General features: G+C 45.7%; 2 pseudogenes; one reads left to right on the top strand and one right to left on the bottom strand.

Annotated features, from left to right (window-relative positions):
* Nucleotides 1-10,842, bottom strand: part of LOC139022746 (neuronal acetylcholine receptor subunit alpha-9-I-like) — an 11,958-nt pseudogene extending 1,116 nt beyond the window's left edge.
* A 2,631-nt stretch (nt 10,843-13,473) lies between these two features.
* On the top strand, nt 13,474-16,190 carry LOC111982745 (post-GPI attachment to proteins factor 2-like; annotated as a pseudogene).
* The last annotated feature ends 317 nt before the right edge of the window (nt 16,191-16,507 follow it).

The following is a 16,507-nucleotide window of genomic DNA, read 5'->3' as shown; positions in this document are numbered from 1 at the left end:
TGGCTTTCACCATGATGAGCAAGCTCATGGAAAACACCATGAAGAAAAAGATCCACATGAAGAATCGGGTCCAACATTTTCGCCACCTTCTTCCACTCCCCAGTCCTTTTTGCTGTGGCCCTCGTATCTCTGTAACAGTTGACAGTGTACTCAATATTTCGGAGGAACTGCTGCTGCTTCAGGTTCACTGGTTGTTACACACCTCTTCTCTCGCTCTACTCTGCTGCTTCAGGTGCACTGGGTCTTACACACCTCCTCTCTCCCTCTACTCTGCTGCTTCAGGTTCACTGGCTGTTACATACCTCCTCTCTCCTCTACTCTGCTGCTTCAGGTTCACTGGGTCTTACACACCTTCCTCTCTCGCTCTACTCTGCTGCTTCAGGTGCACTGGGTCTTACACACCTCCTCTCTCCCTCTATCTCTTGCTTCAGGTTCACTGGTCTTTACACACCTCCTCTCTCCCTCTACTCTGCTGCTTCAGGTTCACTGGCCATTACTGTTATGAATTTTATGAATAATGACTAATGATGTATACATTTAACGTAGAACTATAACTAACAGAATCCTACCCTGTCACTGTATGATTGTATGAAATGTATTAGAATCATACATCTAAATCTGATGTGTCTAGTTTTTAGTCAACTAGTACAAGGACTTTTTGCTCCTTTTTTAGTATGTAAGCAGGGTGCAAGTGTGAGACAATGTATGAGATAAGAGGAGCTATCGACAGACAAGCTGTACTACTGCGTTCCTTTCAGACATTACATTCTGTCCCCACCCAGGGAGGGGAGAGACCTTGGGCTTGTAGTAGATTGTATAACAGGTGGCAGGCAATGTATGAGAAGGAGAAGACTCGTGAACTATATTKTCATTGTTTCTGAGAGGAGGAGGGACATTTATGAYRAAATGTGAGGTATATAGACCAATGTACAGGAAATGATAAGGAGAGCTCTCGTAAATAAACCTGCTGACTATGTAGACTGGMCTCTGTCTGTTTCATTTTAATAAGAACCTTACAAATTCTTWGTAACRGACAGAGTATTTTAATTGAATTGGTTATTGAACAYGAGAACAARATTCTCCTAACAGTTACACACCTCCTCTCTCCTCTACTCTGCTGCTTCAGGTTGACTGGGTCTTACACACCTCCTCTCTCCTCTACTCCATCCTACTCCGTTGCTCACTACCCCCCTTCCGGCTCCTCCTGGCCGCGACCGGCCCTGGTGAGTCCCCACAGTCCATGCTCAGGAACATGACGTTTCTCCAGGCGCTGTAGTGGTGGGCGCGGTTCCTCCACATGGAGCCGGTGGGGCTCTTCAACTGATCCTCTTGTCTCCTCAATTATTTTAATTGCCATATTGACCTCTTTCCACCTTCAGAATCAAGTCCTCTCRGACTACTTGTCCATTCATGGTGTAGTTGTTACTGCTCTGAGGTGTAGGTTGAGGTGACATGTCCTGTTTCTCAGGCTGGAATACAGTGGGGAGAACAAGTATTGATACACTGCGATTTTGCAGATTTTCCTACTTACAAGCATGTAGGTCTGTAATTTTTATCATAGGTACACTTCAACTGTGAGAGACGGATCTAAACAAAAAATCCCGAAAATCACATTGTATGATTTTTAAGTAATTAATTAGCATTTTATTGCATGACATAAGTATTTGATACCTCAGAAAAGCAGAACTTAATATTTGGTACGAATCTTTGTTTGCAATTACAGAGATCATACGTTTCCTGTAGTTCTTGACCAGGTTTGCACACACGCAGCAGGGATTTTGGCCCACTCCTCCATACAGACCTTCTCCAGATCCTTCAGGTTTCGGGGCTGTCGCTGGGCAAATACGGACTTTCAGCTCCCTCCAAAGATTTTCTATTGGGTTCAGGTCTGGAGACTGGCTAGGCCACTCCAGGACCTTGAGATACTTCTTTACGGAGCCACTCCTTAGTTGCCCTGGCTGTGTGTTTCGCGGTTTGTCATGCTGGAAGACCCAGCCACGACCCATCATCAATGCTCTTACTGAGGGAAGGAGGTTGTTGGCTAAGATCTCGCAATACATGCTGCCCATCCATCCTCCCTCAATACGTGCAGTCGTCCTGTCCCCTTTGCAGAAAAGCATCCCGAAGAATATGTTTCCACCTCCATGCTTCACGGTTGGGATGGTGTTCTTGGGGTTGTACTCATCCTTCTTCTTCCTCCAAACACGGCGAGTGGAGTTTAGACCAAAAAGCATATTTTTTGAATCATCAGACCACATGACTTCTCCCATTCCTCTCTGGATCATCCAGATGGTCATTGGCAAACTTCAGACGGGCCTGGACATGCGCCTGCTTGAGCAGGGGGACCTTGGTGCGCTGCAGGATTTTAATCCATGACGGCGTAGTGTGTTACTAATGGTTTTCTTTGAACTGTGTCCCAGCTCTCTTCAGGTCATTGACCAGGTCCTGCCGTGTAGTTCTGGGCTGATCCCTCACCTTCCTCATGATCATTGATGCCCCACGAGGTGAGATCTTGATGGAGCCCCAGACGAGGGTGATTGACCATCATCTTGAAATTCTTCTATTTTCTTCTTATTTTCTAATAATTGTGCCAACAGTTGTTGCCTTCTCACCAAGCTGCTTGGCCTATTGTCCTGTAGCCTCCCAGCCTTGTGCAGGTCTACAATTTTATCCCTGATGTCCTTACACAGCTCTCTGGTCTGGCCATTGTGGAGAGGTTGGAGTCTGTTTGATTGAGTGGTGGACAGGTGTCTTTTATACAGGTAACGAGGTCAAACAGGTGCAGTTAATACAGGTAATGAGTGGAGAACAGGAGGGCTTCTTAAAGAAAACTAACAGGTCTGTGAGAGCCGGAATTCTTACTTGTTGTAGGTGATCAAATACTTATGTCATGCAAATAAATGCAAATAATTACTAAAAATCATACAATGTGATTTTCTGGATTTTTGTTTTAGATTCCGTCTCTCACAGTTGAAGTGTACCTATGATAAAATTACAGACCTCTACATGCTTTAAGTAGGAAAACCTGCAAAATCGGCAGTGTATCAAATACTTGTTCTCCCCACTGTACATGCAGTTCTCCCCTACTTCATACACAAAGCACACCCTGGCCATGTACTGCAGGATGAAGATCTTGGCCCACTTGGGCAAAGGCTTGGTGTGTGGGCCACAGTGGTGGATGTTCGTGATAAAGATGGTCAGGGCCGTGGAGGCTGTTATCATGGTCATGGTGGCTATGTAGTACTTTCCTGTGGTACGGTGACAGGAGAAGATATCGTATTACTAACACTATCCTGATGTCACTTTAAGGTCCTGTTTTCCCTTGACATAGACAGTGAATGGAGTTCAATCAACAACAGAGTTACAGACATGTTCATCACTATCTATATTATTGCCCTCAGGGCATTTCGGGCAAATATAGATGGCTGTTTTAGCCCAGTGGGCCTGTCTCACTTGGTGTTTTTTTGCTAATAATGGTGGACCCTCTGGAGGTCCATCTGGTTACCGTTGTAGGTCCAGGAGCCGTCGGTGAATCTGCACTACTGGGCATCGAACGGGAAGAAGGATACGTCTACCTTCAGGAGCTCTTGGTGATGACAGAGGAGTCCCACATGATCTGCCCATCATGGCTGAGATGACACATTGTGTCCATGGAGCCTGTGAATGGCTATCAGCACTGGAATACATACAGAGAGAGCGAGGAGCGAGAGAGAGAGAGAGGAGAAAGAGAGAGAGAGGAGAGAGAGAGAGAGAAGAGAGAGAGAGAGAGGAGAGAGAGAGAGAGAGAAGAGAGAGAGAGAATTGTACTAGTTGTGTTTATTGGTTTAGTGCTAGACCAACAGAGGCTGAGTCCATTCATATGAAGACAGTAACACACAATGTAAATAAGTGTCACGACTTCCGCCGAAGTCGGCCCTTCTGCTTGTTCGGGTTGGTGTTCGGGGGTCGACGTCACCGGCTTTCTAGTCACCACCGATCCATGTTTCAGTTTCGTTTTGTTTTGTCTGTATTACACACACACCTGGTTTCAATTCCCCTATCATGTTCCCTATTTAACCCTCTGGCATACATTTCTGTTCTGTCCGTGATTGTTTGTGTCGTTAGTGGTTGTTGTAGGTGCATGTGTGTTTGTTATTATTCCTATCTGGATTTTGCATGTATTTTTGAGTAAACTCCGTTGTTTTACTCAAACACCTGTGTCCTGCGCCTGACTCCGCTACATTCTGCACACAATCACTGACAATAAGAAAGACATGTTAGAATAACAGACGGGCAACCAGGCATGACTGATTAGCCAAAGGCACAAGAAAAGCAACGGAAGAAGAGGGAACTCCTTATGAGAAGAGTTTGCGCTTCTTCGGTTGCCTCCACTTTTGTTTCTGCATTTTATTGTCACAAAGCTTGTTATTGCAAGTTGGTTGCAGTGAAATGTGTTGTTCGGACAAATCTTTCAGCAGTTCTTGGTATACTTCCCATGAGCACTCCAACAGGCTAGGACAGGCAGAAAGAAGAGTGTCTGCTAAATGACTAAAATTACTTATTAGTCATTTAAAATGTATAAGAAAGAACATGGACAGCAATATTAAACATGGAGAGCAATGTTAAACATGTTCAACATCGTTCTCACCTAAACACAACAACACATTTCATTAATTACATTTAATTAATTTCATTAATTTGTAATTTAGTGAACACTTGACAATTTTCACACATTTATTCAAAATTACAATCTGTGACAACCTGATGTCATCCAGAGCAAAGTCTCTGGGATATACAGATAACTGCCCGAATAAAGGAACACAACATAAAGTGTCTTAATAGGACGTTGGGCCACAAGGCACCAGAACGCTTCAATGTGCCTTGACATAGGCTCTACAAGTGTCTGGAAGAGTGTGACACCATTCTTCCATGAGAAATTGCATAAAGTGGTGTTTAGTTGATGGTGGTAAAAACGATGTTTTCAGGCACTGCTCCAGAATCTCCCATTAGTGTTCAATTGGGTTGTGACTGAGACACACACACACACACACACACACACACACACACACACACACACACACACACACACACACACACACACACACACACACACACACACACACACACACACACACACACACACACACACACACACACACACACACACACACACACACCACACACACACACACACACCACACACCACACACACACACACACACCACACACACACACATGCACACCACGCCTTTAAAACCCCCTATGCTATTTTGAGACCCTTCTTTCAAAGTCACTGAGATCTCTTCTTCTAGCCATAATAAAGGGCAACTGGGAAATTTTACACATGACCCTAAGCATGATGGGACGGTAATTACTTTGTGGAAGCACCTGCTTTCAATATACAGTATTTTGTATCCGTCATTGTTTCCTTTATTCTGGCAGATACCTGTACATGGGTAAAAGTCTTCATGTGTAAAAGGAAACGTGAACACATGGCAGATGATTCAGAATGCTGCAATGATTTGGGAGTAGACTACTGATGCTATAGCAAGAGATCAAGCAAAGGTGCAATTAGGAGCCAGCAGATGCAACTGAGGTATCTGTTGACCCTAAGGAGAGATGTGTTGATACACATCCTAATAAACATGCAGATGGCTGTAGGGCCCTCTAATAGACAAACTGTACACTGTTCTTGTAGGTCAAATGCATGCATAAAAAAAGGGGGGAAAAATGTCTTCATTGTCACACACACTAGATAGGTGCAGTGTAATGTGTTATTTTACAGAGTCAGGCATTATGTTGGTGCCCCGGGAGTAATGAGAGTAATGATCACTCCATGTAGGCTGGGTTACCTTCCTTGCTCAAGGTTACAATCAACCATTTTTTCACCTTGTCGTCTCAGGTAGCGACCTTACTGGGCCAACGGTCTAACCACTTGGCTACCTGCCACATTGAAGTCCTCTATCCTTATACTTTTTCCCCCATTTGTTTAGAAAGATCTTTTGCATGAGTTTTCCACAAGATACATCTGGACAAATCCTCTGCATACTATGAATTTACTCGACCATTTCACTTTCTCTCCAGTCTTTGAACCTGTTTAAAAAAGATATATATTAGAGGATATTCCCACATGTTAAAGAATATGTTTTTTCCAGGAAATAATTTCCAATTCTTAAACATAATTGAGTTCGGAACACTGCCAGAAGCAACTGTTTAAAGTGGTCTCAGTGGATTTGAGTGAGCCAGATGTTACCCTGCTTCGCTGTTTCAATAAAGCCTTTTGAGAGGGATGCAGAGAAGGGCCACAGGATTACATTATATAAGACGACCCCTAAACAACTGGATCCTGCCTCCTACTTGGAAAACAGCGGTGAAGGTTTTCTAATGAGAATCTAACTGGTATAGAGGAAATAATCATTCACTGTCACAGTGATTCATCATTACCTCTTAGCCTACAAAATCCATCTCCTCACAAAATCATATGTTGCATCCGAATGGTTTGGCCTAAAAACTATTACTATGACCATTCTATTGAATAGCTGAGACTCCCGTTTTGCTCTAGGACGTCCAAACCTCAAAATCATTGTCTGAAGGTCCCAGGTACCAGTTTAAAAACGTAAAGGAAGTGTATATATAGAGATAGTTGAGTGCCTAAAATAAGGGGATAAATACATGTAAAAAAAGTATATATATATATATACACACCATACATTGCTGACAGGTGCATAAAATCGAGCACTCAACCATGCAATCTCCATAGACAAACATTGGCAGTAGAATGGCTTTACTGAAGAGCTCAGTGACCTTCAACTTGGCACCATCATAGGATGCCACCTTTCTAACAAGTCAGTTTGTAAAATGTCTGCCCTGCTAGAGCTGTCCCGGTCACCTGTAAGTGCTGTTATTGTGAAGTGGAAACATCTAKGAGCAAAAACGGCTCAGATTCGAAGTGGTAGGCCACACTAGCTCACAGAACGAGACCACCGAGTGCTGAAGCGCCTAGTGTGTAAAAMATGGTCTRTCCTCGGTTGCAACACTCACTACCGAGTTCCAAACTGCCTCTGAAAGCAACTTCAGCATAAGAAATGTTCGTCGGGACCTTCCTTAAATGGGTTTCCATGGTCGAGCAGCTTCACACAAGCCTAAGATCACCATGTGCAATGCAGAGCGTCAGCTGTAGTGGTGTAAAGCTCGCCGCCATTAGACTCTGGGCAGTGAAAATGCGTGCTCTGGAGTGATGAACCACGCTTCACCATCTGTCAGTCCGACGGACGAATCTGSGTTTGTCCGTAGGAGGAYGCTACCTGCCCGAATGCATAGTGCCAACTGTAAAGTTAGGTGCAGGAGGAATAATGGTCTGGGGCTGTTTTTCATGATTAGGGCTAGGCCCCTTAGTTCCAGTGAAGGGAAATATKAACACTACAGCATACAATGAAATTCTAGACAATTCTGTGCTTCCAACTTTGTGGCAACAGTTTGGGGAAGGTCCTTTCCTGTTTCAGCATCACAATGCCCCCGTGCACAAACTAGGTCCATACAGAAATGGTTTGTCGAGATTAGTGTGGAAGATCTTGACTGGCCTGCACAGAGCCCTGACCTCAACCCCATCAAACACCTTTGGGATGAATTGGAAMGCCAACTRCCAGCCAGGCCTAATCGCCCAACATCAGTGCCAGACCTCACTAATGCTCTTGTGGCTGAATGGAGTCAAGTCCTCGCAGCAATGTTCCAACATCTAGTGGAAAGCCTTCCCAGAAGAGTGGAGGCTGTTAAAGCAGCAAAGGGGACTAACTCCATATTAATGCCCATGATTTGKGAATRACATGWYCGACGAGCAGGTGTCCACATACCTTTGGTCATGTAGTAGTGTATATCTCTCAGATATAGGACAGACACTTCAGTACAAACATCCTTTAGATTTTCTTGGGGACTATCTGTTTTTCCATGTAGTGAATCTGTTAATTAATACGTTTCTTTTGGCTAATAGCGGTAATGCCAAATTGAATGTTTCCTCTAATAATTGCTTTATATATATATTTGATACCTAAAGGGGTCTTAAAATTCAAAATAAAAAAGCAAAATTATCCTTGGTATGACATTTTAAAATAATTCCATATGTTAGCTAAGACCCCCTCCTCCTCCGGGAGACCAGTAATAATGGGGTTAACATCAGTTGCATCAGTAACCCTTGTGTTGTTTCAGAATCCCCCCCAGAGGGCTCTGTGGGACTAGTGTGTAGCGTGTGTGTTGCTGTTTATGTCTGGCTGAAGCCACGCTGTCTGACTCTCACCCATCCTCACCCTTTATCCCCCTCAGGTGAGAGATGGATATCTCATCCAGTCATGGCTTCARCCAGTCGGACAATAGCCATGTGTCTCACCCTGTGCACGCTCAAGCCACACAGTCTCTCCAGGTCCTGATTGGCTAGCCAGCGTGACCCACACTCTCCAAGGGAGTAAATATTGCCGTACCTGAACGGTGTTATTCCAGTCTGTGAGTGTGGGTGGACATATGTGCATGGGATGCGTGAACACAGAGTGAGTTGTTACTGTTGTTTAGCTTGCCTTTGTATATCACTGCCTAGCTATTACAATGTTATATGCTGACGTTGTTATTAGTATAGGCTACTATTACCTTTTAGTGTAATGCTTGCTATTTATGTTGCCCATTTGTATAGACTCCCTGTATGGTATTTGGTAAGATGTTTACATTAACTCTGCTGTTGGTATTATTGTACTATTATGTCATTCCTGGTTATTAGATACTGTTCTTACCAATTGTGCTGTTGCAGGTCTGTTCCATTTTTATTCTCTGTTGTAGCTCCTTTGATATGCATACATTCATCCTGCTCTACTCATTGCATTCCATGTGTATATTCATTATCTCTCAATTTCTGTGTCTTTACAGAACCACTAATAATGGTGGGAACGGAGCAAATAGAATGGCATCAAACACCTGGAAACCATGCCTGGATTCGAACCAGGGTGTCTGTAGTGACACCTCTAGCACTGAGCTGCAATACCTTAGACCGCTGTGCCACTCGGGATCATTAACTAAAATCAACAGTGGGCCGATTTGGATGGTCCGAACGGATGGTCCGTTGGCCGGAACATACTGTACTTACAAATAAATTGCAAACTGACAGCAAGAAGCCCAAACAGATATATTGTGTAACAAAAACATAATAATTTCAAACCTTGCTTACATTTGTATATGATCACGTGTCTCTTTATTATGCGTGGGAATACTTGGGACTAGATTTCTTAAATAAAAATCACCTGGAGCTGATTTCCTGGTGTTTTAACAGTCTTTTATGGCCAACAACGAAAATAAAAACCCTTTACTTTTTCTTTTCATTTTTTGCTTAGAAAACTCGGGAGGCCAAATAAAACTATCCCCGTGCCAAATTCCGACCATGGGCCGCCAGTTGGGGAAACTTGGCATATACATTCCTAAATATGTACATTGTGAATTTACCATTTTCAACTGTGCATAGTTCAGCAAAAGAGAGAAATTATAGCCTACCTGGAATAATATTCAAAGGGAGAATTCAACTCAGTGAAGATCGAATTCCACAGAGTTTCATCTTGCTGTTACAGGTTACTGACTTCAAACAAGGTTCAGAATATCCACTGACTACCCTTCAATATTGCACACCCTTTAGTTTGTCCATTTTCATCTCACACGTTTTCACATAATTTTTTWAAACTTTCTAATTTCAATAGCTCCTTGGTCATGTAGCCTACTGACTTTAAAAACAGTTCAGAATGTACACTCAGTGGGCCTACACATTGCACACCCTTAGTTTGCCCATTTTCATCTCACACGTTTTTACATGAATTTGCCTGCTCTTCCCCCCTGAAGTAAATTGTCACTCACACACCTATTCACTAGGGCCTTCTCCCTGGGGCCTTCCTGACCTCCAGGCAGGCCCCCATTGACCTGGTGACCTCTGACTCCTGGCCTCTAGACCTACACTCCCTGCCCGCCTGCCTGCCCTTTCCCTGGGCCTGAGAGTGTATAGCTTACTCCCTGGAACTACATACCTCCAGGCCTCCACACCTACTCTCCCTACCTGGTCAACACCCCTCTCCCTTGGCCTTAGAGTATAGCTTACTCCCTGGAATTACAAAGATGTCTATAGTCCCGCTGTCAGGATCCACGTGCACCTGGTAACCCGTAACAGGCTCTGTACATGTGGTAATTCGAAATAGGCTTTGTGCACCTTTTAACCCGAAACAGGCTCTGTGCTTGGATTGAGGGCTGACTTTCAATAGATCGCAGCGAGTGAGCTGCTCTGCGACATACGAAACCCTGACCCAGAATCAGGTCGTCTACGTGTGTGCATCAGGAGAGGGGCAGCAACTCATCCAGCCACACCCCAACCCCATCACGAACAGCCCTACTCTCCTGCCGCACAACAAACTTGCAATGGTGGCGAGAGCAGGGCGACGCTTCGCACCCCAGCCCAGCCCCGCTTCGCACCCCAGCCCGACCGACCCAGCCCTTAGAGCCGATCCTGAAGTTACAGATCTTTTTTGCCAACTTTCCTTACCTACATTGTTATAGCATACAAGAGGCTGTTCACCTTGGAGACCTGCTGCGGATATGGGTAATTCCCGGCGTGAGATTTACACACTCTCCCCCGAATTTTCAAGGGCCAGGGAGAGCTCACCAGACACCGCCGAAACCACAACTCTTTCCAGGGCTTGGGCCCCTCTCTCGGGTTGAACCCATTCCAGGGTGCCCTGCCCTTCACAAAGAAAAGATAACTCTCCCGTGGCTCCCGCCAGCTTTTCCGGGATCGGTCGCGTTACCGCACTGGAAGCCTCGCGGAGCCCGTCTCCACCAGTCCGTGGACATTCTGAAAGTAGTTTGAGGTCAGTTGCTAATGAAATTTTAAGTTTGGAAAAATGAATGTAGAATTGTGTGAGATGAAAATAGACAAGCTAAAGGGTGTGCAATATAGAAGGGTAGTCAGTGGACATTCTGAACCTTGTTTGAGGACAGTAGGTCACATGACCAAGGAGCTATTGAAATGAGAAAGTATACAAAATGCATGTCAAAACGTGTGAGATGAAAATGGACAAACTAAAGGGTGTGCAATGTGTAGGCCCACTGATTGTACATTCGGAACCTTGTTTGAGTCCAGTACGTCACATGACCAAGGAGCTATTGAAGTTAGAAAGTTTGAAAAATTCATGTAAAATCGTATGAGATGAAAATGGACAAACTAAAGGGTGTGCAATGTGTAGGTCCACTATGTGTACATTCTGAACCTTGTTTGAAGTCAGTAGATCACATGACCAAGGATCTTGTCACGTTCTGACCTTAGTTCCTTTGTTATGTCTTTATTTTAGTTTGGTCAGGGCGTGAGTTGGGGTGGGCATTCTATGTTGTTTTTCTATGTTTTGTTCTGTTGGTAGATTTCTATGTGTTGGGCCTAGTATGGTTTCTCAATCAGAGGCAGGTGTCAGTCGTTGTCTCTGATTGGGAGCCATATTTAGGTAGCCTGTTTTTCATTGTGTTTTGTGGGTGATTATTTTCTGTTCTGTGTTTTGTTTCACCGTACAGGAGTGTTCGTTTGTCGTTTKATTGTTTTTGTTCAGTGTWCGTTATTCGTATTAAAACAATATGGACACTTACCACGCTGCGCATTGGTCCYCCTCTTCTTCYAACCACGACGAGCGTTACAGAATCACCCACCAACCAAGGACCAAGCAGCGTGGAATCGGGCAGCAGTGAGTTCTGGACTCCTGGACATGGGAGGAGATGTTGGACGGTAAAGGACCCTGGGCACAGGCTGGGGAATATCGCCGCCCCAAGGCAGAGCTGGAGGCAGCGAAAGCTGAGTGGCGGCGATATGAGGCAGCACGGCAGGTACGAGAGGCAGCCCCCAAAAATGTTTGAGGGGGAGTACAGGTTGGAGACCTGAGCCCACAACTCGTGCTTATTGTAAGCAGCGCGTTACTGGTCAGGCACCGTGTTATGCGTGAAGCGCACGGTGTCGCCAGTACGTGCCCATAGCCCGGTGCGCTATAGGACAGCCCCCCGAAAGTGTCATGCGAGTGTGGGCATCCAGCCAGGCGTATTGTGCCTGCTCAGCGTGTCTGGTCTCCGGTACGCCATTTCGGTCCTTTGTATCCTGTGCCGGCTCTGCATGCTAAGTCTCTGGGGCGCTGGGAGGGTGCAGTGCGTCCTATGCCTGCGCTCCGCTCGTGCCGGGCGAATGTGGGAATGAGCCTAAGGGGGAGGTGCGCGTAGATGCACCAGATCTCCAGTGCTCACCGACAGCCCGGTTCAACCTGTGCCTGCACTCTGGAGGGTCCGGGCTAGAGTAGTCATCCAGCCTGGGGGAGTGGTGCCAAGGCTGCGCACCAGAGCTCCAGTGCTCCCCCACAGCCCGGTCCTTCCGGTGCCTCCTCCAAGCACCAGGCCTCCTGTAGGTCTCCCCAGCCTGGTGGTCCTGTGGCAGCCTCACGCACCAGCTGTCTCTCCGTCTCCTCCCTACAGGTGCTCCCGTCTGTCTTGAGCTGCCTGAGCCGCCCGTCTGTCCTGACCCGCCTGAGCCGCCCGTCTGTCCTGAGCCGCCCGTCTGTCCTGAGCGCCCGCTCGTCCTGAGCCGCCTGAGCCGCCGTCTGTCCTGAGCCGCTTGAGCCGCCCGTCTGTCCTGAGCCGCCTGAGCCGCCCGTCTGTCAGAGCCGCCTGAGCCGCCCTTCAGTCAGGAGCCGCCTTAGCCGCCCTTCAGTCAGGAGCCGCCTGAGCCGCCCTCAGTCAGGAGCCACCTGAGCCGCCCTTCAGTCAGGAGCCGCCTGAGCCGCCCTTCAGTTCAGGAGCCGCCTGAGCCGCCCTTCAAGCCAGAGCGCCTGAGCAGCCCTTCAGTCGGAGCCGCCCTTCAGTCCGGAGCCGCCCCCAGTTCCCGAGCCGCCCCTCAGTCCGGAGCCGCCCCTCAGTCCAGAGGCGCCCCTCAGTCCAGTGGTGCCCTTTATTAGGGTCCCAGTCTAGGTCGGCGGCGAGGGTCGCCGCGCCAAAGACGCCACTTAAGCGGGCTAAGACTATGGTGGAGTGGGGTCCACGTCCCGCGCCAGAGCCGCCCCGCGGACAGATGCCCACCCAGACCCTCCCCTATAGGTTCAGGTTTTGCCGGCCGGAGTCCGCACCTTTGGGGGGGGTACTGTCACGCCCTGACCATATTTGCTTTTGTATGTTGTATGTCTAGGTTGTCTATTTCTGTGTTTGGCCTAGTATGGTTCCCAATCAGAGGCAGGTGTTTGTCGTTGTCTCTGATTGGGAGCCATATTTAGGTAGCCTGTTTTCCTTTGTGTGTTGTGGGTGGTTATTTTCTGTGTCTGTGTTTCACCATACGGAACTGTCTCGGTCGTTTGTCAGTTTATTGTTTTTGTTCATTGTTCAAGTATTCTTATTATAATGGATACTTACCACGCTGCGCATTGGTCCTCCTCTTCTCATCACTACGACGATCGTTACACTAGGATGCTGCAGGGTCCACATGTCTTGGGTTATGAAACACCTCTGATCAGAATATCATTCACCTCCTGTGTTGTGGGCACCATCAGTCTGCCACTGCTTGGCGTAATTACCTGCATCTTCATCTCCTCCGTGTTCCATTTCCAAGACTCCACTTACACTCTTTAGCAAGATAATCAATAATGTCCCTTTATTAAAAACGTAGCATGCAAATACATGGTCTGACTCTCTTTTTGTTTTTGTTTTWGTTTCCCAATGATCTAYGTTCCACTAGTGCCTCCATAAGCCTGAGACCAGAGTGCCATATCTGGCGTTTCTGCATTGGCCTACACTCTGCTCCCAGGTTCCTGGTGGCAGTGGCATATTTTAACTTCTATATATAAGGGCCTCTTCTCCACAAGGTTCCTAGAGTGGCTGCTCAGCTGCCTCAACTTTATCTGTGCCATCACTGAGAACTTTGGCCTCTTGCTGCTCACCTACGTGTCATCCAATGAGACGTACCGTGAGTGACCTTTGACAATTAGTCAGCTGAAAATAAGTAGGCATAAGGCCTCCCCTACAGCAGTGGTTCCCAACCAGGGGGCCTATCCACAGGAGGTACTTGAGAAAACTCATGAGACCATAGGCCTACACATCAGGGGTACTCTGGAGAGAGCAACATTTAGTTGGTGGAACAGTAAACACAAAAGGTTAGSAACCACTGCCCTGCAACGTACTATGCTGCTCATTTACATGGATTAATTTGCTGTATGATATACAATTAGGATTTTGAAAAAATKACAGAATTCCTGTTTCTTGCTGTTATAAATAGGGCCCTGAGTTTTTCCGGATACATGGCCCGACCAGGAAAAATGATGGACCCTAGTTATAAACCATAAAACCTGTATCAGTTACTGTTATGACTAATACAGTTGTACTTGTATGCTTTTAGCTTTTATGCCCTTCTTTGTCCCATAGTTGTCCACAAGGAAGGTTTTGTCCTGTTCATTGCCAGTTATCCACATGGTGTTAACTTCTCGGCTGTGGCTGGTTATAAATAAGTGCTCACTGATTCCTGAGGTAAGGCATCGTTCCTTCCCTTCAGCCCTGTACTTGACCAGGAAATGTAGAAAGTGGATGAAAGACAGAAATGTAGAGTGAAGTTATCTGTAAAATGTCCCACACAACTAGCTAAATCATTTTTGGATTCCATCYCTGTTTTTTTGGGATGGCCCCCTGGTTGGGAACCACTGCTTATTTTTCAACTGAATGACGAAGTGAACCAACTCTAAAATTTCAGGTTGTGCTCATTTGGTGGTATGATGCGGTTTCCTGGTGAAGCAGACAGTATAGTATAGGTCCTCTGTTAGTAGAGGGGCTTTTGGTGACTTAATTGTCTCCAATGTCGACAAAGTTGACACTRGAGCCCTCTAGAGTAAAAACCAACTGCTGCAGCCTAATGAAACTGCATTGTCAAGTGCAGTTCAAAGCTGTGGTAGATTCTAAAATGTTTTTTCTCGACTCCTCGCGTCTTCTCTTCCATCCTCGCCTCATCTCCTTTTGAAAAAAGTCAAAGGTAATCGAKGAGGGGAGGAAATATGGAAACAAATGCACTTGTATGAAATGAAACTCTCCTTCTCCACTAGCACATMATTTGCAAATGACATTTACAGGGGTGGAATCCAAAAATGATTTAGCTAGTTGTGTGGGACATTTTACAGATAAAACGGTAAGAAGTGTATCATTTTTAAATGTTTGTTTCTTCTTTGAGAAAACAACAGCTGATTCAAGAGGGGTGTGGCGGATTTCAAAACACTTTGCACTACACATGAGTATCCTCGACTGTAGGAGGCAATTGAGGAGAGGAGAGGAGCAAACTCTTCCCGTTCACCCATTAACGAATTGACACTCTCTTAAACATGGMAACTGCCTTTCGGTTTGCGGGTCATGGAGGAGAGGAGGACGGAGGAGTCGAAGAGAGACGACAGACTTTTACCTAATTGAGAAGCTCCCTGTTTCCTTTCCTTTCACTCATATTTTCCATGACAACATGTGGATCCTAGAAAAAAATATAATTAGAATCAAAAACAAACATTTAGCTGTTAGCTTAAAATCAAAGCAAATAGGTTTTGTGTTTGGAATTGCAGTATGTATTTAGTTTGAAAATTCAGACGTGAGCTAGCAACTTTTGAGACTGGTTTCTTCTAGACCAACAAAAAACTACCAACATCTTCTTTGGAGAAAAAAAACTTATGAGTTCTAATATTTGCATTGGGGGATAGCTGTGAGGGTTATCAAACAGGATCACCTCWTCTGTTCACCTCGAGCTCATTAATGATAGAATGTTCATATTTAAAGATGGCAGAAAAGACAATCTCTTTGGCAATAACAACGAGTAGCAAGGAGTGGAATGTTAGCTAAAGATACTGGTCCTCAGGCTCAGCAAGAATATTATATAATCCATAGATATGTGTCAGTGTAAGAGTRCAAGCCAAGTGCGAGCACGGTTAATGTCTTTGTGCTTGCTACAATGTGTGTGTGTGTGCACGTTTGGTGAACATGACAGCCTACACTCCCAGTGAATTGTGTGTGGTGTGGAGGGGTGTGCTGGTCACACCCCCAGACTGAGTCAGGAAACAGCTGTTCCTCCAGAACAGAGGCCCGTGTCCAGACAGGGTGAACACAGCCAGGGGCTTCTTCCAAGTCTGACTCAACAGGCCTTCAGTAACGCCCTGTACCACTGATCTGGTTGGGATAAAAATGCTGCTCTTTCTCCTAGAGTCCTAACACAGAATAACAGTGGTCCAAGTCCATCAACAATGTAGCAAGAAAATGAAAATGAGAGATTCTATAAATAAGATTGTAATTTTTTTTTAGCTAAAATGATTGACATGGCTAAATAMAATAGATTGGCAGTAGCCTGCATCAGTGTGAATGTTATTTCCAACAAACAATAAGCAACTCTGCTGAAATCCAGCTTCATTGAGCACTCTTGGTCGTTACTAGTTACCACAGCCACAAAGTCATAATTCTACTATTTTCTCTTAAAAGATGATTTTAA

Source organism: Salvelinus sp. IW2-2015, linkage group LG22, assembly GCF_002910315.2.
Source record: "Salvelinus sp. IW2-2015 linkage group LG22, ASM291031v2, whole genome shotgun sequence".
In the NCBI taxonomy this organism is placed as follows: Eukaryota; Metazoa; Chordata; class Actinopteri; order Salmoniformes; family Salmonidae; genus Salvelinus; species Salvelinus sp. IW2-2015.
This window is presented reverse-complemented; position numbering and strand designations above follow the sequence as displayed.